Source organism: Canis lupus, chromosome 3 (genome assembly GCF_048164855.1).
Source record: "Canis lupus baileyi chromosome 3, mCanLup2.hap1, whole genome shotgun sequence".
Lineage (NCBI taxonomy): Eukaryota > Metazoa > Chordata > Mammalia > Carnivora > Canidae > Canis > Canis lupus.
Window position 1 is genome coordinate 31,773,310 of NC_132840.1, and position 27,730 is coordinate 31,801,039.

At 51.6% G+C, this 27,730-nt stretch overlaps 1 protein-coding gene and 1 long non-coding RNA gene across 6 annotated transcripts in view; both read right to left on the reverse strand.

Moving 5' to 3' along the window:
• Positions 1–27,730, reverse strand: part of SKI (SKI proto-oncogene) — a 70,648-nt gene that overhangs the window by 30,441 nt on the left and 12,477 nt on the right. The window lies entirely within an intron of this gene.
• LOC140630238 (uncharacterized) lies at positions 11,729–21,118 on the reverse strand. Its single transcript, XR_012028038.1, has 3 exons — positions 17,344–21,118; positions 16,278–16,475; positions 11,729–13,223 (listed from the first exon to the last, which is right to left on the reverse strand). It is a non-coding gene; the product is annotated as an uncharacterized lncRNA (long non-coding RNA).

A 27,730-nucleotide genomic window follows, 5' to 3' on the forward strand; every position in this document is an offset into this window, starting at 1 on the left:
TCCAGGCCAGAGCCCACAACTTCTTACCCCCAAGATGCTGAGTCCCTGCCCTAGGCAGCAGCAGGTGGTCTCCAGGCTTCCAACCTCCCTGGTGGTCCTGCACAGCCTCCCTTCTTTAGAGGATCTCTGACTGTGGCAGGTGAGCTTCAGAGAGCAGAGAGGGTTCTGGTGCTGGGGGCGGGATGAGCAAGACCACCTTTGGCAAGCTCAATGTGGGGGAGTATGGAATCCTGGCCTTGTGCTTGGGCTGTGGGCACAGCGGCTGGAGGAGGCTGCGGGGGCCTGAGGAGACACCAGAGCCTACAGGCTGCTGTGGATCAAGGCTCTCCCAGGACGACGTCCCAGGCTCAGACTGGAAAGCCTGAAACAGTAAAGATGAAACTTCAGTCCCAGGGCTTCCATGGCTGAGAAGACACGAGCACAGAGAGGCTGCCTCCCCCCAGGACCCAGCCTCAATTTCCTCTCAGGCATGTGGGACCTGCAAAATCCATGCAAAGGCCAGAGGGGCAGGCCAGGCGCAAAAGGCATGGCTGGGAGCCAGTGTGTCCCGGCAGGGGGGTGGGGGGGGTATGTGCACAGGACTCTCCCACAGAATCAGGGAAAGGGCAGGCTGTGGCTGGATGGTCCTGCCTCTGCCTCTGCCCCAGGCCAGGCCAGGCCCCCTCTGCAGCTTCTGGCAAACATTTAAAGACACAGAACATTTATGGAAATACCAAGACCCTCACACCCCTCTCCCACCCCAGGGCTCAGGGGGCGCTGAAAGAAAAGGCAGAGCTGCCCAAGCATCCTGGCCAGACCCCTCCAAGATCACAGGGAGAAGGAGCACCCCCAACCTAAGAACAAGCTTGGATGGTAGGCTGAATGCAGGCCAGGGGCTGCCACAGACCCCTCATCCCTCCACACACCTGTCTCCAAAGAGCCCACCTCTGCTGGACTCTCAAAGTGGCAGGGCATCCTCCTTATGGTAAAACAGACACGGGGCTTTGTGACTAAAGGAAGCAACCTCACAAGTGGGGAATCTGCATCATTGTCCATCGGAGACCAGCTTAGTGTCCTTCCCACTGCTCCATCTCTCAGGACCAGCCCCGGGGCTAGGATTCCCCAACACTGGATTCCCACCCCCTGCCCCAGGCCAGTCACTGTCATGGCCCTTTTCAAAGGTGGGGCCCCAAGACAATCCTGTCTGGCTGGAGCGACCCCCAGGGTCTCCCACAAAGCTCTTTCTGTCCGGGTAGGTGAGCAGTGCCCGACAGGAGGGACCTTGAGCTGCCAGCAAGCAAAGGACAACAAACACCCAACATGACAGAGGCACCGAGCTCCCTGAAAAACAAGGAGGCTGGCATGTGGCAACTCACCATCATTCAGCATCAGGGAAACAAAAATCACAATCACAACGAGATGCCCCCTCACACCTGTCAGAATGACTAAAATCAACAACACAGGCAACAACAGGTGTTGGTGAGGACATGAAGAAAAGGGACCCCTCCTGCTCTATTGGTGGGAACACAAGCTGGTGCAGTCGCTCTGGAAAGGAGTGTGCAGGTTCTTAGACAGTTACAAGAATTACCATATAATCCAGGGATTGTACTGCTGGATATTTACCCAAAAAAAAACACTCAATTGGGAAGATGTAAACACTCCTATGTTTATAGCCGCATTATTTACAGGAGCCAAGATATGGACACAGCCTGGATGGATGAGCCTCAATAAACAGAAAAAGACATGGTGCTTACAGTGGAATATTACTCGGCCATGAAAAAGAATGAGATCTCATCAATTGCAATGATGTGGATGGAGCTAGAGAGTACCATTCTCAGTAAAATAAGTCTGTTAAAGAAAGACAAATGCCACATGATTTTACTCATATGGGGAATTTAACAAACAAAAATAAGCAAATGGGGAAAAGAGAAAGGTACACCAAAAAACAGACTCTTAACTAAAGAGACCACATGGACAGTCACTGGGGTGGGGTGGTGTGGAGGGAGCTGAAGGACACATCTGTTGTAATGAGCACCGGGGATTGTGTGCAAGTGCTCAATCACTATACCGTACACCTGACACAATATTATACTGTAGTTTAGTTAGAATTTTTTTTAAAGTTTTTATTTATCTATTCATGAAAGATACAGAGAGAGAGAGAGAGAGAGAGAGAGAGAGAGGCAGAGACACAGGAAGAGGGAGAAGCAGGCTCCATGCAGGGATCCTGATGCAGGACTAGATCCTGGGACTCCAGAATCACGCCATGGGCCAAAGGTAGGCACTAAACCACTAAGCCACCCAGGGATCCCCTGGAATTTTTTTAAAACCTACTAAAAAATGGATATGGCAACAGGAGCAGGAGCCAGAGCATAGCCTCTCTCCCTTGTAGGGAGTGGCCCTTGCCCTGCGTCCTGTAAGTCCCACTGACTGACACACCTGACCTGGCACCCCACTTCTAGAAGCACGTTGTAGGGCTGCACATGGCCAGGCATCACTGGGGCTGCCTGTCGTGGGGTAGGATGGACGAGAGCCAGGCCGCACTGGGCGGGGGGACAACACAGGCTGTTCACATGCCAGAACACACACAGCCACAGTGTCGGCACAGAACCTCAGGCATCACGTGGGCAGAGACAGAGGGACGTTGAGTGTGTGGCACCCATCTGTGCCACATCGCGGGGAAGTGCACACAAGCTTCGTAGCAGAAACACTCTGACAGTTCAGAAAAGAAACCAGAACAGAGGTGTGAGGGTGGTTTCCCCAAATACTTCAGCACTTCCAGCCTGTGAACAATCTCCCTTTCCTGACAAACACAGAAAACGGAAGGACAGAGCACTGGGAGCGAGGTGGGGAAGCTGAGCTACAGGAAGGTAGGAGGGAAGATGACCGCCCTTGCCCAGAATGCTCTCAGTTACCTTGAGAACCAGAAGGTCACTCACATCCTCCATATACATGAAGTCTGCTGAATGACCCCAAGGTGGTCCACAGGAAGGGCCCCTTCAGGATGCCAAGCCCTAGAACTAGAACCCCAGAACCCTGGCCCCTCATCCTTGTGTGGTTGTGCACTCCCCCTCCGGAGCACAGAGCACATGGGCCAGCCCCTGCGCTGCCCCTCAGCTGTAGGGCCTACCAGTATCCCACATTCACAGTCACCAAGCCCTACAGAGTGAGAGGTTGCAGCGGCCCCTTTTAGAGACCAGGAGCTGGCACAGGAGTTCCACGGGCACTGTCACCAGAGTGCTCTTCCAGAGCCAGATGCCAGACCTATCCACCTCTGTCCTCCGCGCATGGGGTATGCGGAGTCTCAGCCTCAGGCTGCAGGAGAGTCAGGCATGAGGGCCTACCCTCCTATCCCACTGCAGGTGCACAGTGGAGAGGAACCAGGCAGACTGCTCCACCTCACTGTTCCACATCTTGCTCATAGGTCTGTGCAATGGCTGCATCTCACCCACAACACAAGTGCAAGCCCAGCTCACATCAGTCTACACCAGCACACCCAAGAATCTACTGGAATGGCACAAATGGAAAAGCATGGCCAAGAAGGAGAACAGTGACCACCAGCCTGGGGCACAGAGCCCACTGAACCTGAGTCCCAGGTGTGTGCCACAGACCCACAAATGGTACTGCATAAAGGACCAGATGGCCTCAGGGGTCATCTAAGGAAGAGCAAGCCTGGGACAGACAGCTGGGCTTCGGGGCTGCTGGCAACGTAACAAATGTCTTCCTGGCGGAAAGGACAAGCAGCCTGTGTTTTCAGGTGCTCCCTCGGCCGGTGATCGCTTTTACTAACGCCCAGCAGGCCCTGATTTAAGACCTGGTGCTCCTGCCCCCTGGGAGGAAGCCTCTCTAAACGAGGTAAGTGGCCAGGGCGCTCAGTGGGGGGTAGGGGGGGTCCTGCGGGGGACACCTGGGGTCCAGGGATGCTGGTCAGAGGGAAACCACCGCACCGGCTGTCCCCTGTGGGCAGAAGTAGCTTACCTGTTCTGGGGGCCAGAGAACTGGGCCCAGAACACGCTGACAAAGGAGCGCAGAGACAACTCAGACTCTGACCCTGCAGACCACATGCTAAAACAGCAATAGGGAAGTCTTGGTTTTGATAAAACGTATAATTACAGCGAGGACAATATTTACAAGACACAGTGGTGTCTAATTTAAGGGCTTCTGGGGCAATCAGTCACAAGACAGAAATGCAAACCAACTCACCCTCCGTAGTTCTTTTTTTAAATCACAAAGGACTTCCCCATGCCTGAGCCCATGCAAGCTGCACACTCCCACATGCCGTCCCCACCCAGTCCTGCACACTCCCTGCGCACCCCCACACATGGCCGCCCACACACACTCCGTGCACACTCCCACATTCACACACTTCTGCACTCCCTGCACACAAGCCGCCCACACACACTCCCTGCACACCCCCACACTCCTATACACTCCCTGCACACCAGGTGTTCCCACACACTCCCACACTCCTGCACAACCCTGCACACCGGCCACCCACACACACTCCTGCATGTGTGCCACCCACTCCCACTCCCACACACTATCTGCACACTCCCTGCACACCCCCATACACGGGCCACCCCCCGCACACACTCCTACACTCACACACTTCTGCATACTCCCACACTCCTTGCACACTCCCGCACGCTCCCACACGGGACCGCCCGGGGTCCCTCAGCCCCACACACAGTCCCACATGCACAGATGGCCCTGGGACGGCCACCTCGATAGCCCCTCTGTGGAGCACTCTGCTCTGGGACATGGCACTGCCCCAACTAGCTCTGTTTTCCACTTGCCTGAAACCTCAGCCTGTATGTGTGTGTTCTCAGCTTCTAATGCCATTTTTAAGCTACAGAACCATTTCACCTTGGTGGCTTGCAATTCTAACCTCTTGGCGTGTTTTTCATCCCCTGAAAGGCCCTGTCAAAGCTCCACGCCTGTCCGTCTGTGCTGAGGGCGAGGGTCGTGGGAACTCCAGAGGCAGCAACAAAAATCAGGGCAGTGACCTTTTGACCCAGCTCTTGGCAGGGCCTACAAGGTGGCTGGGGGCGGGGCACCCCCACAGCCAGGCCACCCTCCCTGGGCTCTTCAGCTCAGATGGCCCTGCACCTGCCCATGGGGCCGCTGACCCCTGCAGAAAAAGAAACAAGTAGTTGGGACAGGCATGACCCCCCAGCCTCCCTGAACCAGGGAATGCCTGTTGTTTTGGGGACCAAGTCTCCTTTCAAGAAGTGGCTTTCTAGAAACCTAGCCAGGCAGCCCTTCCCCTACATCAGCCTCAACGGCTAAGACATTTGTCCTTGGCATCTCCCGGACCTTTGGCCCCCAGCCTGGGGGGGGAGGGGTTGCCCCAGAATCCCCCAAGTTCCCATGAGCCAGGGAGCCAACTGTGAGCCCCTGACGGATTGGTGGGCTCAAAGGCACAAAGGTTTCTGGGGGGTGGAGGGGCAGGAGCTGCTTGACATGAAGGAGAGTCTGGGCCAGTGCAGGGCACACGGAGCTCACAAACCCACCCTCAGCTCCAGCAGTGCTGATCTCGGCCTCCAAGTCCCCAGACTGGCCCTTCGCCCCCACGTGGCCAGGAGCAACAGGACACCACATGGGCCCTCCATTAAGGAAGGCTGACCGCTTGAGGCTTTGAGACCACCAGGCAAAAGCTACACACAGCCCAACCCCCACCCCTGGGGAAGAAGGCTACCTCAGGAAGGATGTCACCCAACAGCTCCCCCAAAGCCCCAGCAGACTTCTGGGGGTCAGCTGCCATCTACCTATATCAGCCAGGAAGAGCTAATGTGGAGGGGGCAGCATGAGGGCAAGCCTGACTACAGGTGAAGGGACTGTCCTAAAGGTCCCCTGGCTCCCCCACCCCCTACAGCGGGCAGTGACCCTATGCAGACCCCAGAGTCCCCAAAACCCCGCCCAGGGATGGCCCAGCAGGAGGGGGTTCAGGGAAACTTATCTGTGGGTCCCAGGCCTGGCCCCACAGCTGAGCCAGTGGAGAGTCCTGTGGAGTGCATGTGGGTCTGCATGGTCAGCTCCCGGGTCCGTCCGTCCATGTCCTGTCTCCCCTCCGCCCCCCCCCCGTCAGACCAGCCTCAGGATTCAGGGACCTGAAGGAGGGAAAGTGAGCATGTGGCTCTGCCCCACACCCAGATCCCCTTGGAGATGGGACAGCCTGAACTTTTCACCCCTCAGCACAGACATCAGGAGAAAAGAGCCACAAAGGTGTCTGCCGGGGGAGGGGGGACACAGGGAGGGCGGCCCCTGACACCGTCGGCAGTGTGTTCCTCTACCATCCCCCCTCCAAAAATGTGTATTGCCCGTTTTACAATCACCAGATGGAGGCCCAGGGCCCGCAGGCCTCATCACCCTATGACCGCCTGACCTCTTGTAAACGCAGACGGAGTCCAGGACCTGAAGCCACACCTCCACTCCCAGGGGGCCAGTGCAGGTCAGCAGGCTGCAGCCAGCCTTGGCATCAGGTAAACTGCTCATGTTGAAAACCATAAAGAACCCAAAACCCAAGAGGCAGAGGCCCCAAACTACACCCTACTGGCAGATGACCTGGCACCCAGCACCAATGGGTTCCCCTGCAGTGAGAGGCTATCACGGAGGGGGACATGCAGGGACATGGGTGGGTCTTCACTGATTTGCAAGCCCACCCTGATCATGGCCACTCCCCGGGCCAGTACAGGCCAGGGAGCAACCTCCGGCCACTGCTGCCCTGAGCTGGTGCTCACCAGCAAAGCAAACCTACTGTCTCCCGGTGAGGGGGCCACCCACTGTTAACCCCCAACCCTCCCAGGGGCGGGGGGCAGGCACAAACCCAAGTACCATGCTGTCTGGGACAGTGCTGTCACAGCCCAAGAGCAGACACCATCAGAGCCTCCCTGCTATGCCCCCACCCCTGCTGCTGTGCACATTGCCCACTGAGGGGGCCCTGCAGGCACCCTAAGTTCCTAAGCTTGGCAGCCTCTCGCCCCCTGCCCCCTCCTGCTCAGGGAGAGAACCATGCTATAAAACCAGCAGGAAAACTCACTGCCACCTCCAAAACCAAATCAGATGTGGTTCAGTATGGTCCTTTCTGAGTGACCTGGGAGTATGTGACTTCCATCAGGTGGGTGGGCACCAGGCAAGGGTCTTTGGCCCCACCTGCTTCCTCCTCATCTTCTCTGGTGTGCAGCCTCTGCCCCATGGCTGCTCTGTGGTCACCTGGCACTGCCTGGGGAGGCTGGGCAGGGGGCCTGTGTACTTGAACACAGCTCCCCAGGCAGCACGGACCAATGAGGGTCCCACTGACGCAGCAAAGAGCACAGGCAGACAGTGAACCACACCTTAGCAGTCGAGACGCAGCCAGGGGCTCCTCCCCTCCCAACATGCTGGACACTTGGTCGCCCACTCAGGTACCATTAGCGATCAAAGTCCTGCTCCCCAGCAGGACTCCTGCCCCCTCACTCAGCACCCAAGTGTGCTTGCTCAAGGACTGGACCCGGTACCTGGCTCCAAGTGTCCCGAAAGCCTGGATAAAGGAATGCGGGGCAGGGCGGGAGGTGCGCACTGGGGCAAAGAACAGCGGCGGCAGCAGCAGCGGCAGCTGGGAAAGACCCAGAACATCAGCAGAAATAACATGGTACCAGCTTCCCAGGCCCAAGGCCCTGCCATACAACTGGTTGTCTGAGCTGCAGGCCTGTGCCTGGGAGGTCCAGCAGCTCCGTGGAGTGCCCTCAGAAGGGTCCTGAGTGGCAGTACCCTGGCACACAGTTTGTAGGAATGAGCGACATCCATTGGGAGGCCAGCTGCAGGGCACAGCAGCCATGAACCTGCAAGGTTCGTCCAGGAAGCCAGGGCAGCCACCGTCCCCTCTGTGCCAGAACAGCAGCCACAGAGCACAGAGCTGACCACAGAGCTGAGGCCAGCCCAGGCTGCTTAGAAGAACTTCCAGCCTGAAGTGGCCTCTGATACAAGCTCTGAGCATAAACCAAGGCTTCTATCAAGTCCTCCCAATCATAGGCGGCAGAACCCTGGACCAGCCACCAAGAACTGTCTGGAAGCAGAGTCCATGATTCAACCGAGCACCAAGATGCCCAGGGCATCATGTCCCTGAAGCATGCTGAGGCCCCGCGGGGTCTGAGATGTCGAGAGCCACACAGGGTAGTCCCCTCCTCAGAACAAGCCTTTCTCCTATGGTCTGGCCCAGCACCCTGCTCCTCGCACCCCATGCCTTTCAGATGAGAGCAGAGCAGCACCGACCTGTGGTCCCAGAGCCCCCTTCCCTGAGGTAGCTTGTGAGAACACAGCACCACCCCCCCAGCCTGGCTGAGACCCCAAGCCACTGACCAGCCTCCAGTCCTAAGAGAAGGCTCTGGCTGGACGTGGTATTTCAAGGCCACAATACTCACCCTAGACAATGCAGGTCATTCATACTGCTCTCTGCTACACCCTGAACAGCATCACAAACATGCCACTTCCTCACTCTTAGAGGGAGCACACTGTCTGGCAATTTTTATAAACAAGCTAAAACAGTCAATTCTATCTCTGCTCAAGCTGAATTTTGAGTGGCACTTCAAGGGAAGGGTGAAGACCCTTTCCCCAATAGCCAGCTCCTCAACTGTTAGCATTGTCAGTGCTTACAGATGTCACAGAGAGCTCGTGGACACCAACCCCGGTCTCACAGGTGTCACCACAGCGCAGGGACACAGAGCCTATTTTTGCAGGTGTGACCAAGAGCTCGTGGACATGAGCCTGTTAGCAGACCGGTGAAGTGCTGCCTTGCTGCAGCTGCTGCTCTGAATAGTCAAAATCATGGCACTTTGTTCATAATCAATTCTGACTAAAATTGAAAAGGCAGTAATGAAGATGTTAACAAAACGAATTTAATGCAGCCAAAATTATTGCAAAAAAGAAAACATATCCACTCACAATGGACATGCCAGTCAGCACAATTCAGCGATTTTTTAAAACCTTCTACCTCTGAGCTTGATTTGCTCACCTTCCTTCCTACAGCTGAGATCACCCCCAAGGATCTGTCATTCAAAGTCTTGAGTTATTTTTGCTTTCTGCAGCAGTCACACAGCCATCCTAGAGGGACACACCAGAAAGCCTTTGGTGTGTCCTTTGCAAAGGAGCCTCCCAGGCCACAGATGTCCACATCAAGCAAGAGGACAGCAGCTCTTCTGTTTTTTACCTCACATTTCCAATGTCACTCAAGAGAGCGTATGGTTAGAGAAGTGGAAAGCTGATCTTAGCTGGAGACGGCAATCACACCGGAAGGAGAGGACCCACCTACAGCCAAGATGGTGTCACAGGGGCCAATGACCCCTCCACCTCCCCTGGGGCCTGGAAGCACCAAAACCCAGACAGGGCCCAGGAGCCACCCACCCTCAAGGCACTGGACATCAAGAGTCTAAGCACAGGGACCCCTAGACACAGACGCAACCACAGTGAGCCCTCCAACAGCACCAGCCTCCTGCTGCTATGTCTTCGGGGTGGGTGGAATGGCACTGAGAGGCCCCAGGTCTGCCCAGCACAGACCAGCACACACGTGCAAGGAAGGCACATGAGGCCGGGAAAGAATCACCAGGACAATTAGTGGGAGCAGGGCCTGGGGCTCTTACCCAACCCAGTGGCAGGCTGGGAAACCTCTGAATTCATGGGGTCCCAAAATCCTGGGAAGGTTTTGTATAGTATGGGGAATAGTTAGCCCCAGAAAGGGCACTGCTCTGGACCCATGTAACAAATCAAACAAGAGGATCAACTTATCTCCAAATAACTTAATTGCACCTCAGGAGGAATGAAGCTCAAGAAGATTTATAGAAACACAGAAACATTCAGCTCTCAGACATAAATTTCAAAATGTGCACAGCCAAAGAAGCAGGAAAATGTGAACCGTAATGGGAAATATCCATTAAAACTGACCGGAACAGACAAAGATATAACAATTCACAAAGGATGGGGTGCCTGCAGGGCTCAGCCAGTTGAGTATCTGCCTTCAGCTCAGGTCATGATCCCAGGGTCCTGGGATTGAGTCCTGCACCAGGTGCCCTGCTCAGCAAGGAGCCTGCTTCTCCCTCTCCTTCTGCCCCTCCCGCTGCGTGTGTGTGTGTGTGTCTTTACTAAATAAATAAAATTTTTAAGAAAGGAATTCACAAAGGATATTAAAACCACTATTTAAGCTGTATTCCACACATTCAACAAGTTAAACAGAGATATGGAAATTCGATGAAGTCCCAAGTCACCCCTGTGGAGATGCATGCTATACCAAATGGGGTGGCAGCAGACATGTGCAGACGACTCTCAAGCTGGAACACACAGCCACAGAAACCCTGAGTAAAGGGGGTGAAGAAGAATGAGAAGAGCACCCATGAGCAGAGGGACCACTTCAAGTACTTGTGTGACCCAGGTGCCCAAGGGCTAGGGGAGAGGAGGGTGCCCAAGTTCTGGGGCGGGAAGAGAGCCTTGAAAAGTAGTGGCCGGGGGCACTCAGGGCTCAGTTGGTAGAGCATCCGACTCTTAGTCTCAGCCTCATGTGTTCAAGATGCACACTGGGTTCTATGCGGGGCACAGAGCCTGCTTAGGAAAAAAAAAAAAAAAGGAAGGAAAGAATGGACAGAAGTTTTCCAAAGAAAAACAATAAACCCCAAAGTCTCATTAACTACCCCCAAACATGTGCAATTTAAAGAGAACTACAATAATGCACATCAAGATCAAGATGCTCCAAACTAGAGACAAAGCAAAAATCTGAAAAGACGTCACATAAAGAGAAACCAGGACCACAGCAGAACAGCTTCTTTAAAGTATAATAAAGGGACACCTGGGTGGCTCAGCTGTTTAGCACCTGCCTTCTACCCAGTGCGTGATCCTGGGGTCCCAGGATTGAGTCCCGCATCAGGCTCCCTCATGGAGCCTGCTTCTCCTCTGCATGTGTTTCTGCCTCTCTCTCTCTCTGTTTCTCATGAATAAATAAATAAAATCTTAAAAAAAAAAAGTATCAAAGAAAGAAAAACCTGACAATCTAGAAATCTATACCCACTGCAAATATCTTTCAAAAAATAAGGAAAATGAGGAGGTTTGAGACACACAAACTCACCAACAGCAGACCCACACTCTGGAGTAAGTTGAAGGACACTCTCCAGCAGAACACCACACCCAAATGGACATCCTCATCGACAAGAGGATTAGAGTACCTAGAGTATCAGGGCTGGTGACTATATAGACAAAATGCAAGAAATTGTTCCTTATCACTTCAACACCTTCAAGAAGTACAACTAGTAAGGATGCATTACAGAGCTCACAGGCACTGGTCGAGACCCCTGCATGGTCACCCAGGGGGGTGGGGGGTACTCCAGTCACACTCTTCCAGACAGAGCACTGTGGGCCACTGGGGAGCCAAAGGGATGCACACCACACCGTCTGCTAAGTCCCAGAGGAATCATGAGTACAGCAAACAAGCCTGCAAGGAGAGGGAATGGGATCACAGTGTTTGATTCAGCAAAAGAGAGCAGAAAACCATCAAAAAGACAAAAGATCCAAGCCTAATCTTATTAATAATCATACTAAATGTCATCATATCAACTCCCTAATCACAAGGCAGAGAAAAATGGGTAAGTAAATGAATAAATACAGGCAGAGACTATCAGATCAGACAGAGGAGCCGCTTGTAGCCCACAGGAACCCCATTTTAAAACTAAAGACACACACATACACACACACAAAAACTAAAGACACAGGTTAAAGTAAGAGGATGGAAAGCAGGGCATCCAGTCGCTCAGCTGGGGATGACACATGATTCAGTCTCAGGGTTGTGAGCTCCAACCCCACATTGGGTGCAGAGATTACTTAAAAATAAAATCTTAGGGGCAGCCCGGGTGGCTCAGGGGTCTAGAGCCGCCTTTAGCCCAGGTTGTGATCCTGGAGACCCAGGATCAAGTCCCATGTCTGGCTCCCTGCATGGAGCCTGCTTCTCCCTCTGCCTGTGTCTCTGCTCCCTACCCCCTCGTGTCTCTTGTGGATAAATAAAATCTTTAAAAATAAATACATAAATACATAAATAAAATCTTAAAAAAAAAAAGGATGGAAACAGATATGCCATGCTCACAAGACTCCAAAGAAAACTAGCTGTATTAATATTAGACAAAGGTTTCAGAGCAAAGAATATTAATCAGGGACAATGCAGAGAATTATATTGATAAAACATCATATAATCAAATACAAATAAAGTATAAACATTAATGCCCCAAATAACAAAGCTACAAAATACACAAGGCAAAAACCAGTATGACTGTACAGAGACAAATTCACAATTACACTACAAGACATCAACCCTCTTCCACCAAAACTGGATAGGGCAATAAACAGAAAATCAGCAAAGATACAACTCCATCATCACCAACCTGACCTGAATAGCATTTACAAAGCTCCCCACTCAGCACAGGTCCTTCTCAGAAGTGCAGAAAACATTCACTAAGAAAGACTATATTCTGGGCTAAATACAAGTCTCAGTACATTTAAAAGGGTCCATATCACAGAGTGTGTCTTCTGACCAAGGTGGAATTCAATTAGAAATCAGTAACAAAGAGATCTCTGGAGAATTCTCAAGTATTGGCAAACTAACACACTTCTAAATAACCCATATGCAAAGAAAAAAATCAAAAGGCAATTATAAAGTATTTGAACTGAATGAAAATGAAAACAGAGCACATCAGAATCTGTGTGAAATCCCAAAAACAGGACTTAGGAGAAAACCAAATATTTCTATCAGAAAACAAGAACAGTCTTAATTTTTTTAAAGATTTATTTATTTATTTATGATAGACATAGAGAAAGAGAGAGAGAGAGAGAGAGAGAGAGGCAAAGATACAGGAGGAAGGAGAAGCAGGCTCCACGCCAGGAGCCCGATGCAGGACTTGATCCTGGGACCCCAGGACCGCGCCCTGGGCCAAAGGCAGGCGGCTAAACCGCTGAGCCACCCAGGTATCCCCTGAAAACAAAAATAGTTTTAAATGAATAAATCAGCTTCCAACTTATAAAAATAGCAAAAGGACCAATTCAACCCAAAGCAAAGCCAAAGAAAGGAAATTATAAAGATCAAGACAGAAATCAATGAAGTAGAAAACATTATCAAAATCAGTGAAATCAAAACTGGTTCTCTAAGATCAGTACAAGTGATATGTCTCTTGCTGGACTCATCAGGAAAGAAGAAACGGTCAGCATCAGGACCATGGGGGTGACATCAGCACTCATTTCTGTAGCTGTTTAGAAAAAAAGAAGGGGATATCGTGAAGGACTTCATGACAACAAAGCTGACAACTCAGACTGTGCCATCACTCCCGAACGCACTCTCACACTCTCAAGCAGGGCGGGCAGCAGGGGCGGCCCTGCCTTGTTAAAACCCTCACATAAAGGCCTCCAGACAAGGACGGGCTTCCAAAGGTAAGTGCTACCACGCATTTTTAAAACAAATCTCTTCCAGAAAATTTAAGAGAGAATATTTACTAAATAATTTTATGAATCCAATGTTACTCTGATACTAAAACTAGACAAAAAAACATTAGAAGAACAAAAAACAAAACCAGAAACCACAGACCAATAGCCCTTATGAATATAAATGCAAAAATCATAAACAAAATTTTACCAAGTCAATCTCAACAATATCGTAAAAGGATAACATACTGGGGGGCGCCTGGCAGGCTCACCTGGCAGAGCCTGCAACTCTTCCACACAGAGCTTACAGCTTACTTAAAAAAAAAAAAAAAAAAAAAGACTAATTAATAATGACAACAATAAAATAATAATACACTGGCACCAAAGGAGATCTGTCCCAGGAATGAAAAGTTTACCTGCCATTTAAAATCAGTCAATGTAACTGACTGGGAAAGACATTCATCGTATTAATAATCTCAGTAAATGCAGAAAAGCTTTAACAAAATTTAGCACTCATTCCTGATCAAAAGAAACCAGGAACAGAACAGTAGGGACTCCCTCAGTCCAGTAAGCAGCATCTACCCACAACCAAGCGCACCTGGAGGAGAGCCCACATGCCTGCCATGGACCAGGGGCCAGGCTGGTGGCTTGCACCACCACCACGACCCCCACCAGCACCACACTGTGGACCCATCCCATGCAGCAGGCACCACAGATCCTGGACCTCCAGAAGTAAAGGGAGAGGTCACACTGTCTTTATTATTCACAGGTGGCATTAGTGTCTCTGCAGGGAACAGGTTGGAATCTACAAAAAAAAAGCTGCTAGAATAAGTAAGTTGCCAGGATGCAGGATGCAAGGTCACTATACAAATGTCAACTGTACTAACCAGGAACAGAAATTTTAAAAGTAGTACTACTTTGGGGCACCTGGGGGGCTCAGTAGGCTAAGCATCTATCTTTGGCTCAGGTCGTGATCTTAAGGTCCTGGGATGGAGACTCCAGGCTAGTCAGGGCTCCCTGCTCTGTGGGGGTTCTGCTTCTCCCCATCCCTCGCTCCTCCCCCTCTGCTCATGCCCGCTCTCCATCTTTCTCTCAATAAGTAAACAAAATCTCAAAAAAAGTAGTACTACTTAAAACTTTATTTAAACACCATATGTTAACTAATATTACACTGTACATTTACTAGAATTGAAATAAAAACTTGAAACTACAAAAGAACAGAAACATAAAAAGTAAAAAGCAGTACTGCATACAGTAATACCAAAAAAGAAAAACTTGGTACTAATCCAATAAATCTGACAAAAGGCATCATGGCCTGTGCCCTGAAAACTATGAACTATTGCTAAGAGAAATTTTGAACAACTTAAATAAACAGAGTGGTGCACTTTGATCACAGTTTGGAAAACCCAATACTGTTAAGAAGTCTCTTCTTCCCAAATCCATCTGTAGACCCACCTAAATCCTAATCAAAATTTTAGCAAGATTTTTCTCATCAAAATGACAAACTGATCTGCATATGGAGACACAGAGGGAGCTCCTGTTACCTGACTGCAACAGCTATGAAACTGTAGCAGTCTTGACCAGCAGGGTAGTGATGGAAAGATACACAAACAGATCAAGAGAACACAACAGCATCCAGAAATAAACCTACACACATATGGACAACTGCTTTTTTAACGAAAGGGCAAAGATAATCCACAAAGAGCAGACTTTATAACAAATGGTATTGGAACAACTGGATATCCAGAAGCAAGGGTATGAACGCGGATGCACACCTTGTACCATTCCCCAAAATTAACTCAAGATGGATCAAAGACCTAAATGCAAATCTTTAAGCTACAAAATTTCCAGGAAAAAGCACAGGGGGGGCGAGCTCTGTGATCTGGGTTAGGCAAAGGTCTGTAAGCTAGCACACCACGTTCCAAAACAACTGATACATCGGAGTTGATCAACATCTTTACATTCAACTCTTCCAAAGATGCTATTAAGAAAGACCAAAGCCTCAGATTGTGGTCTCAAGGTCCTGGCACTGTGTAGGGCTCCCTGCTCAGCAGGGAGTCTGCTTCTCCCTCTGCTCGTTCTCTCTCTCAAATAAATAAAATGTTTAAAAGCAAGCAAGCAAGCTGGAGACGGAAGGAATGTTTGTAAAGCATCAGTGTGAAAGGGGCTTGCATCCAGAACACAGCAATAAGTCTTAAAACTCAACAATAGGAACAATGACTGCTTCAATAACAGGCAAAATTTTGAACAGACACTTCACCACAGAAGACCTACAGACAGCAAAGAAGCACATGAAGAGAAGCCCAACATGAGTAGTCTTCAGGGAAACACAAATTAGAACCACAATGAGATGCCACCGCACATCCGCTAAAAATAGCTTGGCATTTCCAAAAAGTTCAACATACACCTCCACCCATGCATGACCCAGCCATTCCATTGCAAGGTCTGCTTCCATGGGAACAAAACTCATACGTCCCTACAGAAACCTGCACGTGAATGTCCTAATAGCCAACACCTAGAAATGATCCAATCACTCGGATAGGTGAATGCATAAACACTGAGCAGCAAACCCAGGCAATGGAACACCACCTAGCAGTTAAACACGTGCAACTATGCTGAAGAACCTCAGAATAATTCTGCTGAGTGGAAGAAGACCAAAAACAACCAGAGAGAGAGAAATGTCATTTATATAAAGCTCCAGAGAAGACAAACTCATCTCCAGTGACAGTGCCTGGTGGGGGAGGAGAGGGGCAGGAGGGAGGAATCACAGCAGACACAGGGACACTTTGTGGGTGAGGGACAGGCTCCTTATCGTGACTCCAGTAATGGTTCTACACACGTGCACATTTGTTAAAGTTATCGGACTATAATGTTTTAATTACATGCAGCTTATTATGTTGAGTGTATCTTTAAAAAGCTGTTTTTAGTGATCCCTGGGTGGCACAGTGGTTTAGCGCCTGCCTTTGCGCGATCTGGAGGCGCGATCCTGGAGACCCGGGATCGAATCCCACGTCGGGCTCCCGGTGCGTGGAGCCTGCTTCTCCCTCCGTCTGTCTCTGCCTCTCTCTCTCTGTGTGTGACTATCATAAATAAATAAAAATTTAAAAAAAAAAAAGCTGTTTTTAAAAATAACTATACAGCAATTATCCCAACCAGACCCTTTATATTGCAGAATTTATTTGTTCCGTGGTCTTAAACAATTTCCACAGGTCAAGGACAAATGTAAACTAGCAGGATAAGGCCACCGTTTCTTCTATGGTTGATCCCAAACATATCCGTTTCCATCCCATTAAGATTCACAAAAATACAGTAGCACTGCCTTAAAATCATTTCTTTCTCTAGATCAGGAATTGGCAAGCTTTTCCTGTAAAGGGCCAAATCCTAAGTATTTTTAGCTTTGAGGGCCATGCGCTTTCACTCACAACTACTCAAAGCTGCTGCTGTATCACAAAAGCAACCACAAGCAATGTGAACAAAAATGGGCGTGGTCAGGAGCCAATAAAACTTTTATTTACAAAACGGAGTGGGGGTTGGATTTGGCTCAGGGCCCCAGCAGGCAGAGCTGCAGATCAGGGGTTCTTCCAAGAGGTTCCCCACCGTGCAGCAGCATCACCTGGGAACTTGTTAGAAATGTAAGCACTCAGGCCCTACCTCAGACCTAGGAATCAGACACTTTGGAGGTAAATGACCGAGAAGCTACTCATTCTTAAGAATTCTGAAGCTCAGTTTAAGAAACTACTGGCCTAGAAAACCAGCAAGAATGAGGGACTGACCCAAAGCCAAGAACGAAGAAACCAAAGCAAATGTTTGACAGAAAGCTACAGACCACACTTCCCAGAGAAGGTGCCCTGAGCCTTTGGGCAATCAGATAGAACAAAGCCTACTAAGAATTCTCAAGAGAAAAAGTTCCAGACAAGGAGCAAGGATCATGAGACTCTCCCCACAAACCTCTGTGGCTGGTTCTTTTCACTCTTTGACAAAGAGTTTTCAACCTGTTCTAAAAAACAGTTCTAGAATGTCTTAGCTCACATTCCTCCTTCACCCTGCATTCCACTCAACAGAATTTGGAACTTCATCATTGCTTGGGGTGATTAAATCTTACACTGAGGGGCCTGAGTCATTCTTCCAGACGTCATCAAGACCATACCCAGTCACAGACGCAGAGGGCCTTCCAGGACCGTGACTCCCGTGTGGACAGGCACTCACACACACGTGCACACTAGCATGGAATAAGGCATTCCAAGGACACAAACCCAGCTTGTCTGAGGTTACTTCTGGGTAAAAATCACAAATAATTGGCGTTACTCTACTTTCCCTTCAAAGCAGCTCTCTATATCCTTTCTCCCTCAATGCTGAAAATGCCAAAACCTTTTGCGAATCCAGAAAACTCCTCCAGAAAATGTAGTAATTAAAATGCATCATCTGAGGAAAGAACACTAGTTTTAAGATGGAGATGCAAAAATGCTTCCACACTGCACTCCTCGAAAACCGCCAAGGGGGCCTGGCCATCATGGAGGGTGGAGCTGAGGCTCTTGTTTTTGGGGTTCTGTGTTTGAGCCTCATGCTGGGTACAGCTTTGCTTAAAAATAACATCTTCAATGTTAAAAAAAAAAAAAAAATCTCCCGAAGCTCTGCTCCTCCATGACGGAGGAACCAAGTTAATGAGCACATGTGAGGGCAGGAAGCGGCCAGGAGGAGAGCAGGCTGAGGTTGAAGGGCAGCAGAGAAAGACCCCTAGGAACCAGAAGGGACAGCTCAGGACATGGAGATGTCTGTCAAGAGGAGGGTTCAAGAGAGCAAAATCGGGGACCAGCCTGCAAGTCAGGCATCAAGCACAGAGAAAGCAGAGCTCAGAACAAAGCAAAAGTAGGATTTTTGAGGAAACCACCGTTAACACCCCTGGGGATGCAGGCGAGATCACACAGCCACGACACACAAACAGGTGAAAGCATTTATAAAAGAAACAACAACAAAAAAAAGGACATCTCAGAAATTACAAATGAAATCACAAAATCTGAAAGTAGACAAGAAAACAGTCTGGTGATAAAGCTGAGGAAGGCCCTGAAGAGACCAGAACAAGAAGGCAGGCGCCCCCAGGGGCGGCCAGCTGGAGGCGCTCCCAAGGGCAGGAGACAGGAACCAAAGGCCCAGGAAGATCCCCAACACCACCCCAGCGGGGGCTGGCCTCCTAGGGGCTGGGGAAGCCCCCTGTGCACTGTCCAGGCACCAGGGCCAGAGAAAACAGATGGGCGGGCTGCTCACCAAGTCTGGAGCAGTGAGGCCTCCCAGGAGGGCCAAGGCCAGAGGTGGAGGAGCGAGAGGCGCCCAACTCCCAGGTCTGGGGTGCTGGGAGAGAGCCAGGTGGGAACGAGGACCCCGAAGCGTGTCGGATGGGGAGCCAAGTCAGCAGTTGGGTGCCAGCCTGGGGTGAATGTGGCCACACAGTGAAGGCTGGTGTCGTCAAACATGAGACACGATGGTGTGGGCAGGCCGGGGTTGCAGGGGGCTAGCAGCTAGGGCGGTGACAGAAACAGGAGGTCCACAGGAGAAACCGTGAACAACAGGAAGTCCCTGCCCAAGGACAGCACGGGGAGGCCTGGTTTGTGCCATCTACCCTGCAGCTATAGACCTGGGCTTAAGCAGCAACAAAGGGGAAGGGAGCGCCCACACAGAGGGGACATCGGCCCGTGTCTCCGTCCCTCAACAAAGTGGACCACACCAAGCAGCCCCACAGAAGGGAGCACACGCAAGGTTCAAGAGTCTGCTCCCATGCCCAGGGGCGCTGAGCCCATCCCCAGGGGCAGCAGTGACAGCCAGGTGGTGTATTTTCAACATGTCCGGACTGAGTATCGAGTATATTAAAATGAAAAGCAGCCAGATAAAGATCTAAATGGGGTCTTGAGCATTCCATCTGGTCATTTCAGGATGAGGCAGCATCACTGCAGGGTCACTCAAGGGACAGGGAAGGGATGAGATGGGCCTCTGTGGGGCGAGCATCTCTGCAGCACCCATGACCAAGGAGATGATGGGGAGGGGCACTGCTATGCTGTGGGGTGAAGCAGAAAGGCCTCTTCCATCAGCACCCACACCGGGCATCCCCCACCCCCACCCCCCGTCACTGGGCTCACAGAGGCTCATCTTGGGGCATAGGGACCAGGCAGAGGGCAAGGCCCATGTGCTGCAGTGGGACGGACCAGGGCCCAGCCCACCGGCACTCCAAGCAGGCACATCCAGCTAGGCTATGGCCTAATCCACACAGCAGACCTTCCCGACTTCAGAAGCATCTGCAGATGAATGAGCACATACCCAAGAGGACCCAGAGAAATCCACCAAGCCACCTAGAGGCAGGCCACTTACAAATGGACCCAGGGTGTCTGAAACCGAGAACACACAGCACAGCTCGGGGCAGCTCCAGACCCTTGAAGGCACTCAAACACTACGGGACTGCAGCTCCAAAGGAGAAGCAGGGTGGCCTCTGCCTCCTCTGTCACAGCCAGGGTCTCCCAGGGCCCAAAAAAGTGTCCAGCTGTCTGTGTTCTCAGCACCTCCAGGAGAGGCCCTTCCCAGACTGCAGTGCGGTGAGCTCCACAAAGCATAGTTCCCACCCTCGGTGAGGGCAAGGCCACACCAACAGGATGGCAGCCCACGTGTGGTGCCTGGGGGACCTGGGATGATTCCCCAGTCAGAGCAAACCCCTCAATGTGGATCAACAGGGTATTGGCATGACTCATGAGGATGAAGCATCTAGAAAAATGGAGAGGCTTCCCAGCAGTCAGCGCTCTATCTGTGATATCTACTCCGGTCCACAATGTGCAGGGACCGCCAGCGCCAATGCTGGCTGAAGCCTCTGCTGGCAGCTGACTGCCTCTCCACCCCCCCAGCACCCTACCCCCCCCCCCAAACAGCCACCTGGAAGCTGAGTTTACTTCCCACTGAGGCATGGGTTCCCTAGGCTGCAGCCCCGTAAACGTCTGAACCAAGGCCTCAGTGCAACATGTGCCACATGGACCCTCACACCCAGGCGGGGCTGCGAGGGGGCAGGCACATGTGCTCACAGCACCAGGCTGGGGGTAAGGGCAGAGGAACGCCCTGGGGGGCCAGCCACTCCCTCCCATCCCCTCCCACCACGTCCCTGCAGACAGCAGGTGCTGTGCACCAGCAGCTCCTGTCTCCTCATCCCTCCTGGAAAACCTGCTCCTGCCTCTGCCTCCACAGCTATGGGTATGTGCACACAGGGTGAGAGCGCAAGCCTCAGGATGGAGTGTTGCGTGTGCAAAGGGTTTGGAAGAACTGAGGTTCACACAGCTTCCTCAAAGTATTCATCTGAGGACAGACCTGGGCTCACAAGGTCCTCTTCCCTGCACAGAAAGCCCAGCCCCTGGGGCACCAACCAAGGATACAGAAAACCCCAAGGCCCAGCATGGCCACAGGAGCTTCCATGAAGGGAGGACTTGGGAGTAGGAGGCCTGGATGCATTCTTGGCCCTGACACCAGTCACACACACTCTCGCTGACCGTGGAAGCGGATCCCCAGGGTACAGGCTGCGCCCGGGAGGCCAAGGGTGCTAGCACAGGGTCTGGGATCCTGGGGGTCCTCCCCAGCTGCTGCGAGCTATAGGGCACCCCACACACACACCCTAGAGCAGGAGTCCCTACTCTAAAAACACACTCATCCTTTTCAGGGCTGCTGAAAATCCATCGACCTTTGCTGGTTTGTTTTTTACCTTGTGGGGCTTCCAGAAATCAGAGCTTAGGTAAGATTCGTTTTAAAAGTGAATATAGGGACACCTGGGTGGCTCAGGGATTGAGCGTCTGCCTTTGGCTCAGGTCATGATCCCAGGAACCTGGGATCAAGTCCTACATTGAGCTCCCTGCAGGGAGCCTGCTTCTCCCTCTGCCTGTGTCTCTGTGTCTCTCATGAATAAATAAAATAAAATCTTTTAAATAGATGAATGAATAAGTAAATCAATAAATAACAGTGAACATAAAAGGGTGCCTGGGGGGCTCAGTCGGTTGAGTGTCCAACTCTTGATTTTGGCTCAGGTCATGACTTCAGGATGGCGGGATCGAGCCCCTCCTAGTCACCCCTCATCAGGCTGCATGGTCAGCAGAGTCTACAAGAGATTCCCTCCCTCCGTCTCCCTCTGCCCCTCCTCTGTTGCCTGCATGCACTCTCTCTCAAATAAATAAATGATACAAAAATTGAAAAAAAAAATTGGAGAGGACGACAGTTTCAATCCTCTCATTCCAACCCAAACCAACATGCCAAGCATCTGAAGGATGCCATGCCCAGCCCTGGAGTCTCTTCCCTCTGACTGCACTGGCCACGCAGGACGCCATAGCCCCAGGGGCCGGGCTCCCGGTAAGCCTCCGGGCCAGGATTGAGTCCTGGAGAACATTCTGAGTAAGGAAGAAGGCGAGGGACCATGTGCCACAGCCTTTCCGGGTCCAGCTGACCGAGGCACAGACACAGGGACAGGGAAATGTCAACAGACACAACGCCATGGGGGGCTCCACAGCCAGGAGCCAGAGAAAACTATGGTACGGAAGGAAGCAGCTTGGTTTCTATAAATGACCTACAGCAGAGAGCTGCGGGGAAACGGCTGATGTCCCCACCATCCCCGCCGCCCTGCTTGGGAGGAGGACAGGTCCCATCCAGGGCTGGATCTCCAGGCGTTGGACCTCCCCTGCTGACCAGGGTCCCTAGGGCCCAGGGCAGGAACGCACCCACAGTCATGAGGTGTGCGAGGGGCTGAGACAGTCACCAGGAAAGTGAGAGACTGAAGGAGAAAACATGGGCCACCCTGATGGTCAACAGCAGGAGGGTCTGCAGGACGAGGCAGGGATGTTGAACCCACTGGCAGTTCATCACAGGAGATGCTGACGAAGTCCAAAGTCCTCAACAAATTACTTATTAACCATGGAGTAAAAGGCAGACCCCACCCACATGCAAGATCAAAGTTCCCGGCCTGAGAAGGGCCGGGTGGTGTCCAGCCTCTGGCCAGCATGCTGGGGAGGATGCAGCACCAGGCTCGGACCCAATGCTGTCCCTACATACAATCAGGGGGCGCGACAGGCACTGGGACCAGAGGCACAACCCACAGGATGGCCCCATGCCCTCCCAACCCACTGATGTATGACGGAGGAACCCCAAAGGGAAGCAGCTCAGGGACGAAGGTGCGTCCCAGTGGGTCCTGGGCAGGACAGGGCTGCAGGCTGCTCTATGCTGGTCACCATGCCGTGCCAACACCAGAACGCCCTCATTCTCAGGAAACATACACCGAAGACACACACTCTCAACATGGCAAGGCGTCCACGACAGGGAACCTTGGTGAGCGCTGCTCTTATGACTCCACTGGGTGCCTGAAGACTTTTCACAATAAAAAATCCAAAGCTGAGGAAAAGCGGCAGGCTTACAGACAGGCTGATTCATGCTCCTCCATCAGCCACCCCCAAGAGGAGGACACACAGGCACACTTGTGGGCACATACCAAGAAGGGATCTCAGGTACCCTGGGGATGGCCCTGCAGGTGCCACATATGAACCTGGGGATGTGCAGGACAACGAGCTCCCTCAATACCTGAGCCCACTTAGTGCTTTTTCTAAAACACACAGCCAAAAGCATCTGAAATGAAACAGCAGCATGACACCTAACTCCAAAAATCCCAAATTTTGGGAATCAATAATAAACCCTACAGAATTTTGGGACCATAACAAACCCTAGTTATAAAAACTGGTATCAAATTCCAGTTCGATTCTCTGCTACAACGACCCAGAAACCCAACATGCCTGTGCACCTGGACCAAGGTAGCAAGACGGTAGGGAGAAGCCCTGTGGGTCCAATCAGGCCCGTGGAGCACAGAACCAAGTTCCTGTGACCCTGGGCCCTGGCCAAGGCACACGACGACTGCTGAAGTCAGTTCCATGAGCCAGTTTCACCAGCTCTTCACCCAACGTGAGCAGGACAGGGCACCGCAGCTCTCAAAGGTGGTTCTCTACTCACTGTCTTGTTTTCATTTTCTGAGAAACCTCACTTTTCCAGATAAGAATTGCTCAGGAGTCAGGGCACCTGGCTGGCTCAGTCAGTAGAGCATGAGACTCCTGATCTTGGGGTCATGAGTTCAACCCCTGCATTGGACATGGAGCTCACTAAAAAAAAAAAAATTCACTCTGGGGTCAGTTTTACCTGGTTCAGATCAAGGCTGAGTTTACCACTGTTGGCTCAATTACCAAAATCACTGTTCCAAGAATTATCAAAGGTTGTCCCACTTGAAAAACACATCCTACCAGCCTTCTCTGAAATAGAACTCAGGCCTACCCTCCTGCCAGAAGTCATCTAAAGATGGAAGGTGACATGAGCCCATCACCAGGCACTGCCTACAGCACGTCTGTATACAGCCAACCTCACCCTCCCAGGCCTAGCATGCATGGCGCCCAGAAGCCTGGGACAGCCTCAGCCTGGGCCCCCCAGGGCTTCCAGGACAGTGGCAGCCCCAGCACCCCAGTTGGTGAGTCGGGGACCCTGTGGACTCGACCACACAGAGGCCCAGGTCAGACACTCCATCAAAGGCTCTGCAGTGGACACCACCCCTTATAAATCAGCTGAGACTCTGAAGTCTAGGGAGGAGCAGAGCCAGCAGAGAGTTACCAACAATGGACAGCATGGGCCCCACACAGACATGCCCACCATGGGCACAGGAAGCCTCCGTGCCTGGCACGCCCTGTGTGCTCTGCTCACAGCACCTGCTGGCGTCCGTCTGACTGGCCCAGCTGGCTGTGAGGAGAGCCACCACACCAGCCTTTGTGTGCCCACATGTGGCCCTGACTGGGCCCCTGGGACAGCTCGTCAGCCCAGACTGCCTCCTTTCAGATGCCCAGAGGCTTTGGGAAGAGAAGACTTGAACTGGCGGGTGCCAATCTGCACAGCACGGCACTCTCATCATGCACTACAGTCACGTAAACGGAGAACCAGGGAAGTGGCAAGAGCTAGGGCCTAGGCCCAGGGACCACCTGTGAAGCTCTGCTGTCTCTCTGAATTTCTAGAAACTCCTACTTGACCAGAAATACCAAAGAGCTGGAGTGACTGCAGCTTGCATAGAGAAGGCGAGGGAAAAAAAACAGGGTAATTAACTTGAGACTCAGGGACAGCGGTATTGTCCTCTCATGGTGAGCAGCACACAAGGCGGACAAGTGGCTGCGGACAGATATGCAATTCTGGTTTTCTTCAACCCAAACACAAAGAGCCATCCTCACTGACATGGTCACAGGGCCCCCCCACCCAGGCTCTCACTGCCAGGCCTTCCTTCTGCCCAGCACCTAGCACAAGGAACCCAGCAGTATCTGCAGAACAAACACCAAGGATCCTCTCATCCAGACCACCCGCGCCCTCGCTAATACAGACAGAAAGGCAGAACTGTCACCTGGACCAGGAATTGCAGGTCCCTCAGCTCCAAGCCTGTTCCTGATGCAGAGGGCCAACACAAGGTATCTGGCAACCAAATAATGGGAATGGCTGTTGGCAGGTGAGTCACCAGCTTGGTCTGTGTAGCCTCAGGGATGGGGACACAGGCAGGGGGAGCAGCACGTGTTCTAGCCTAGGCAACCTCCCAGCCCTGGGGCTACTCTGGGACCTCAAGCCAATACCCCCTAAGAGGCAGGGGGCCAGGCGCTCTGGGGCTCTGGAAAAGGGACATGGTGACACCCTCCAGCCTCACAGCCACAGTCACTTACACACTCTCCCTCCACAAGGTGCCAGAATACAACAACAGCATGTGGCTCCTGTGGAGGACCAGCATACCCCAGGCCACCTGTCACCCCCAGACTCCTGGAACCAACAGAAGCAAACTAACGCACACCACGGCCCAGAATAGGCCTGGACCTCAAAGCCTGCATGAAAGGGGCGGGAGCCACATAGACTCCCACCCAGCTCATAAGAAATGACATTTCCAAGGTGCAGAGAGAAAGCAAAGTGGCTGGGGTCCCATACGTGTGCTCCCCAAACTCCCAACTGTCCTGAAGCTGAGCTGGACTTGGCTGCAGAGCCATCATGCACATCCTGAGGCCACCCTTGGCTCACAGGTGCCCATCTCCTTTCATCCTGCCACCCAAGAGCAGTGCAAGCTTCTTTCCTCCTACTCTCTGGGCCAAGTCAGGGTCAAGCTTGTGCCCAAGCTGTCTGGTGTCTCCTCACTCTGGGTCCCTTATGCTACCCGCCCTTGGTAATGAGAGTAAAAGGAAGGCAGATCTTTGGTGGTGAGAAGCATCATTTTCAGTGAACCCATTTCTGTCTTCAAGAACTTTCTCCATAAACCAGCAGGGCACAAACTTAAGAAAGAGAGGAGGGGGCGCCTGGGGGGGCTCAGCTAAGCATCTGCCTTTATCTCAGGTCATGATCCCAGGGTCATGGGATCCAGCCCTACATCAGGCTCCCCACTCACTGTGGAGTCTGCTGGAGATTCTCTCCTTCTGCCCCTCCCCCTACTCACAAACTCCCACTCCAACTTGCATACTCTTTCTCCCTAAAAATAAATATAGCTTTAAAAATTAAAAAAAAGAAAGAGGAAAAGTGTGTGCCAGGCTTGTCCAGCCACCCCTCAGAGCCTGTGGCCCTCTGGTTGCCCTTCCCTATCCCCAGGCTGTGGCCCAGACTTCTGTCCCCAGCTTCGCCCTGGTCGAGGTCCACACACACCCGTGCTGCAGATCTCACACAGGCTTCTCCAGGAGGCAAGGGCAGCTTTTGGCACAGTAGGCAACATGGGGTCGCCAGCCCACCAGACTGACCCTGAGGCCCTGTGCAAATTCTCTCTCCTGGTTGCCACAGGCTGGGCACACAGTAGGGCTCACAATAAAATGACATCCACGATTGGATGTGTCTGCCACTGTGCTCCCACCATGAGACTTGCTCCCCTAATGATACAGCCCCTCACCCCAGCAGGTCACTGTTAACCTCTCAATCCGGCCGCAACCTCTGTCTGGGTGCTAGATTCTCCATGGCACCCAGGATTTCCTGCTAAAAAAGATGGATCTCCAGGGGCCCCTGGGTGGCTTAGTTGGCTAAGCATCCAACTATTGGTCTTAGCTCAGGCCTGGATCTCAGGCTTGTGAGTTCAGTCCCTGAGTTGGGCTCCACGATGGGTGTGGAAACTACATTAAAAAAAGGGGGGGGGGGATCCCTGGGTGGCACAGCGGTTTAGCGCCTGCCTTTGGCCCAGGGCGCGATCCTGGAGACCCAGGATCGAATCCCACATCGGGATCCCGGTGCATGGAGCCTGCTTCTCCCTCTGCCTATGTCTCTGCCTCTCTCTCTCTCTCTCTCTGTGACTATCATAAATAAATAAAAAATTAAAAAAATGTTTAAAAAAAGGGTAACTTTGATTATTAAAAAGGAAAAACTTTTAAAAAGGGGGGGGATTTCCAGCATAGAGAGGAGATACCCCTGTCCCTAATGTACCAGAGGGATGGCTAAGCCCCACTCCATGCCACAGACAGAACAGAATACCACTACCACACCGTCGCTTACCACAGTATAGTAAGATTAACATTCAGAACACACATAAACAGCCCGATTCAGAAAAGGACAAAGGGGGGCACCTGATGGCTCAATCAGCTGGGTGTCTGCCTTGGGCTGTGGTCAAGATCTCCTGGTCTTAGGATCAAGTCCCACGCCCCATGAGTGGGAAGCCCGTTTCCCTCCCCCTGCTTGTGCACCTGCATGCAATCTAATAAATAAAATCTTTAAAAATAAAAACAAAAAAAGGACAAAGACCTTGAACACTTTCCCAAAGATGACATCCACATGGCTAACAGGCATACAAGACATTCAACATCATTCATCATCAGGGAAATGCAAATCAGCGCAACACAAGACTACCTGACACTCATCAGGATGGCCACCTTATGGATTCCTGGGTGGCTCAGTGGTTTAGTGCCTACCTTTGGCTCAGGGCATGATCCTAGAGTCCCAGGATCAAGTCCCGCATCAGGCTCCCTGCATGGAGCCTGTTTCTCCCTCTGCTTGTGTCTCTGTCTCTTTCTCTCTGTGTCTCTCATGAATAAATAAATAAAATCTTTAAAAAAATCTTTTAAGGGATCCCTGGGTGGCGCAGTGGTTTGGCGCCTGCCTTTGGCCCAGGGCGCGATCCTGGAGACCCGGGATCGAATCCCACGTCAGGCTACCGGTGCATGGAGCCTGCTTCTCCCTCTGCCTATGTCTCTGCCTCTCTCTCTCTCTCTCTGTGACTATCATAAATAAATAAAAATTAAAAAAAAAATTAAAAAAAAAAAAATCTTTTAAAAATTTTGAAAAAGGATGGCCACCATTTCTAAAACACAGAAAA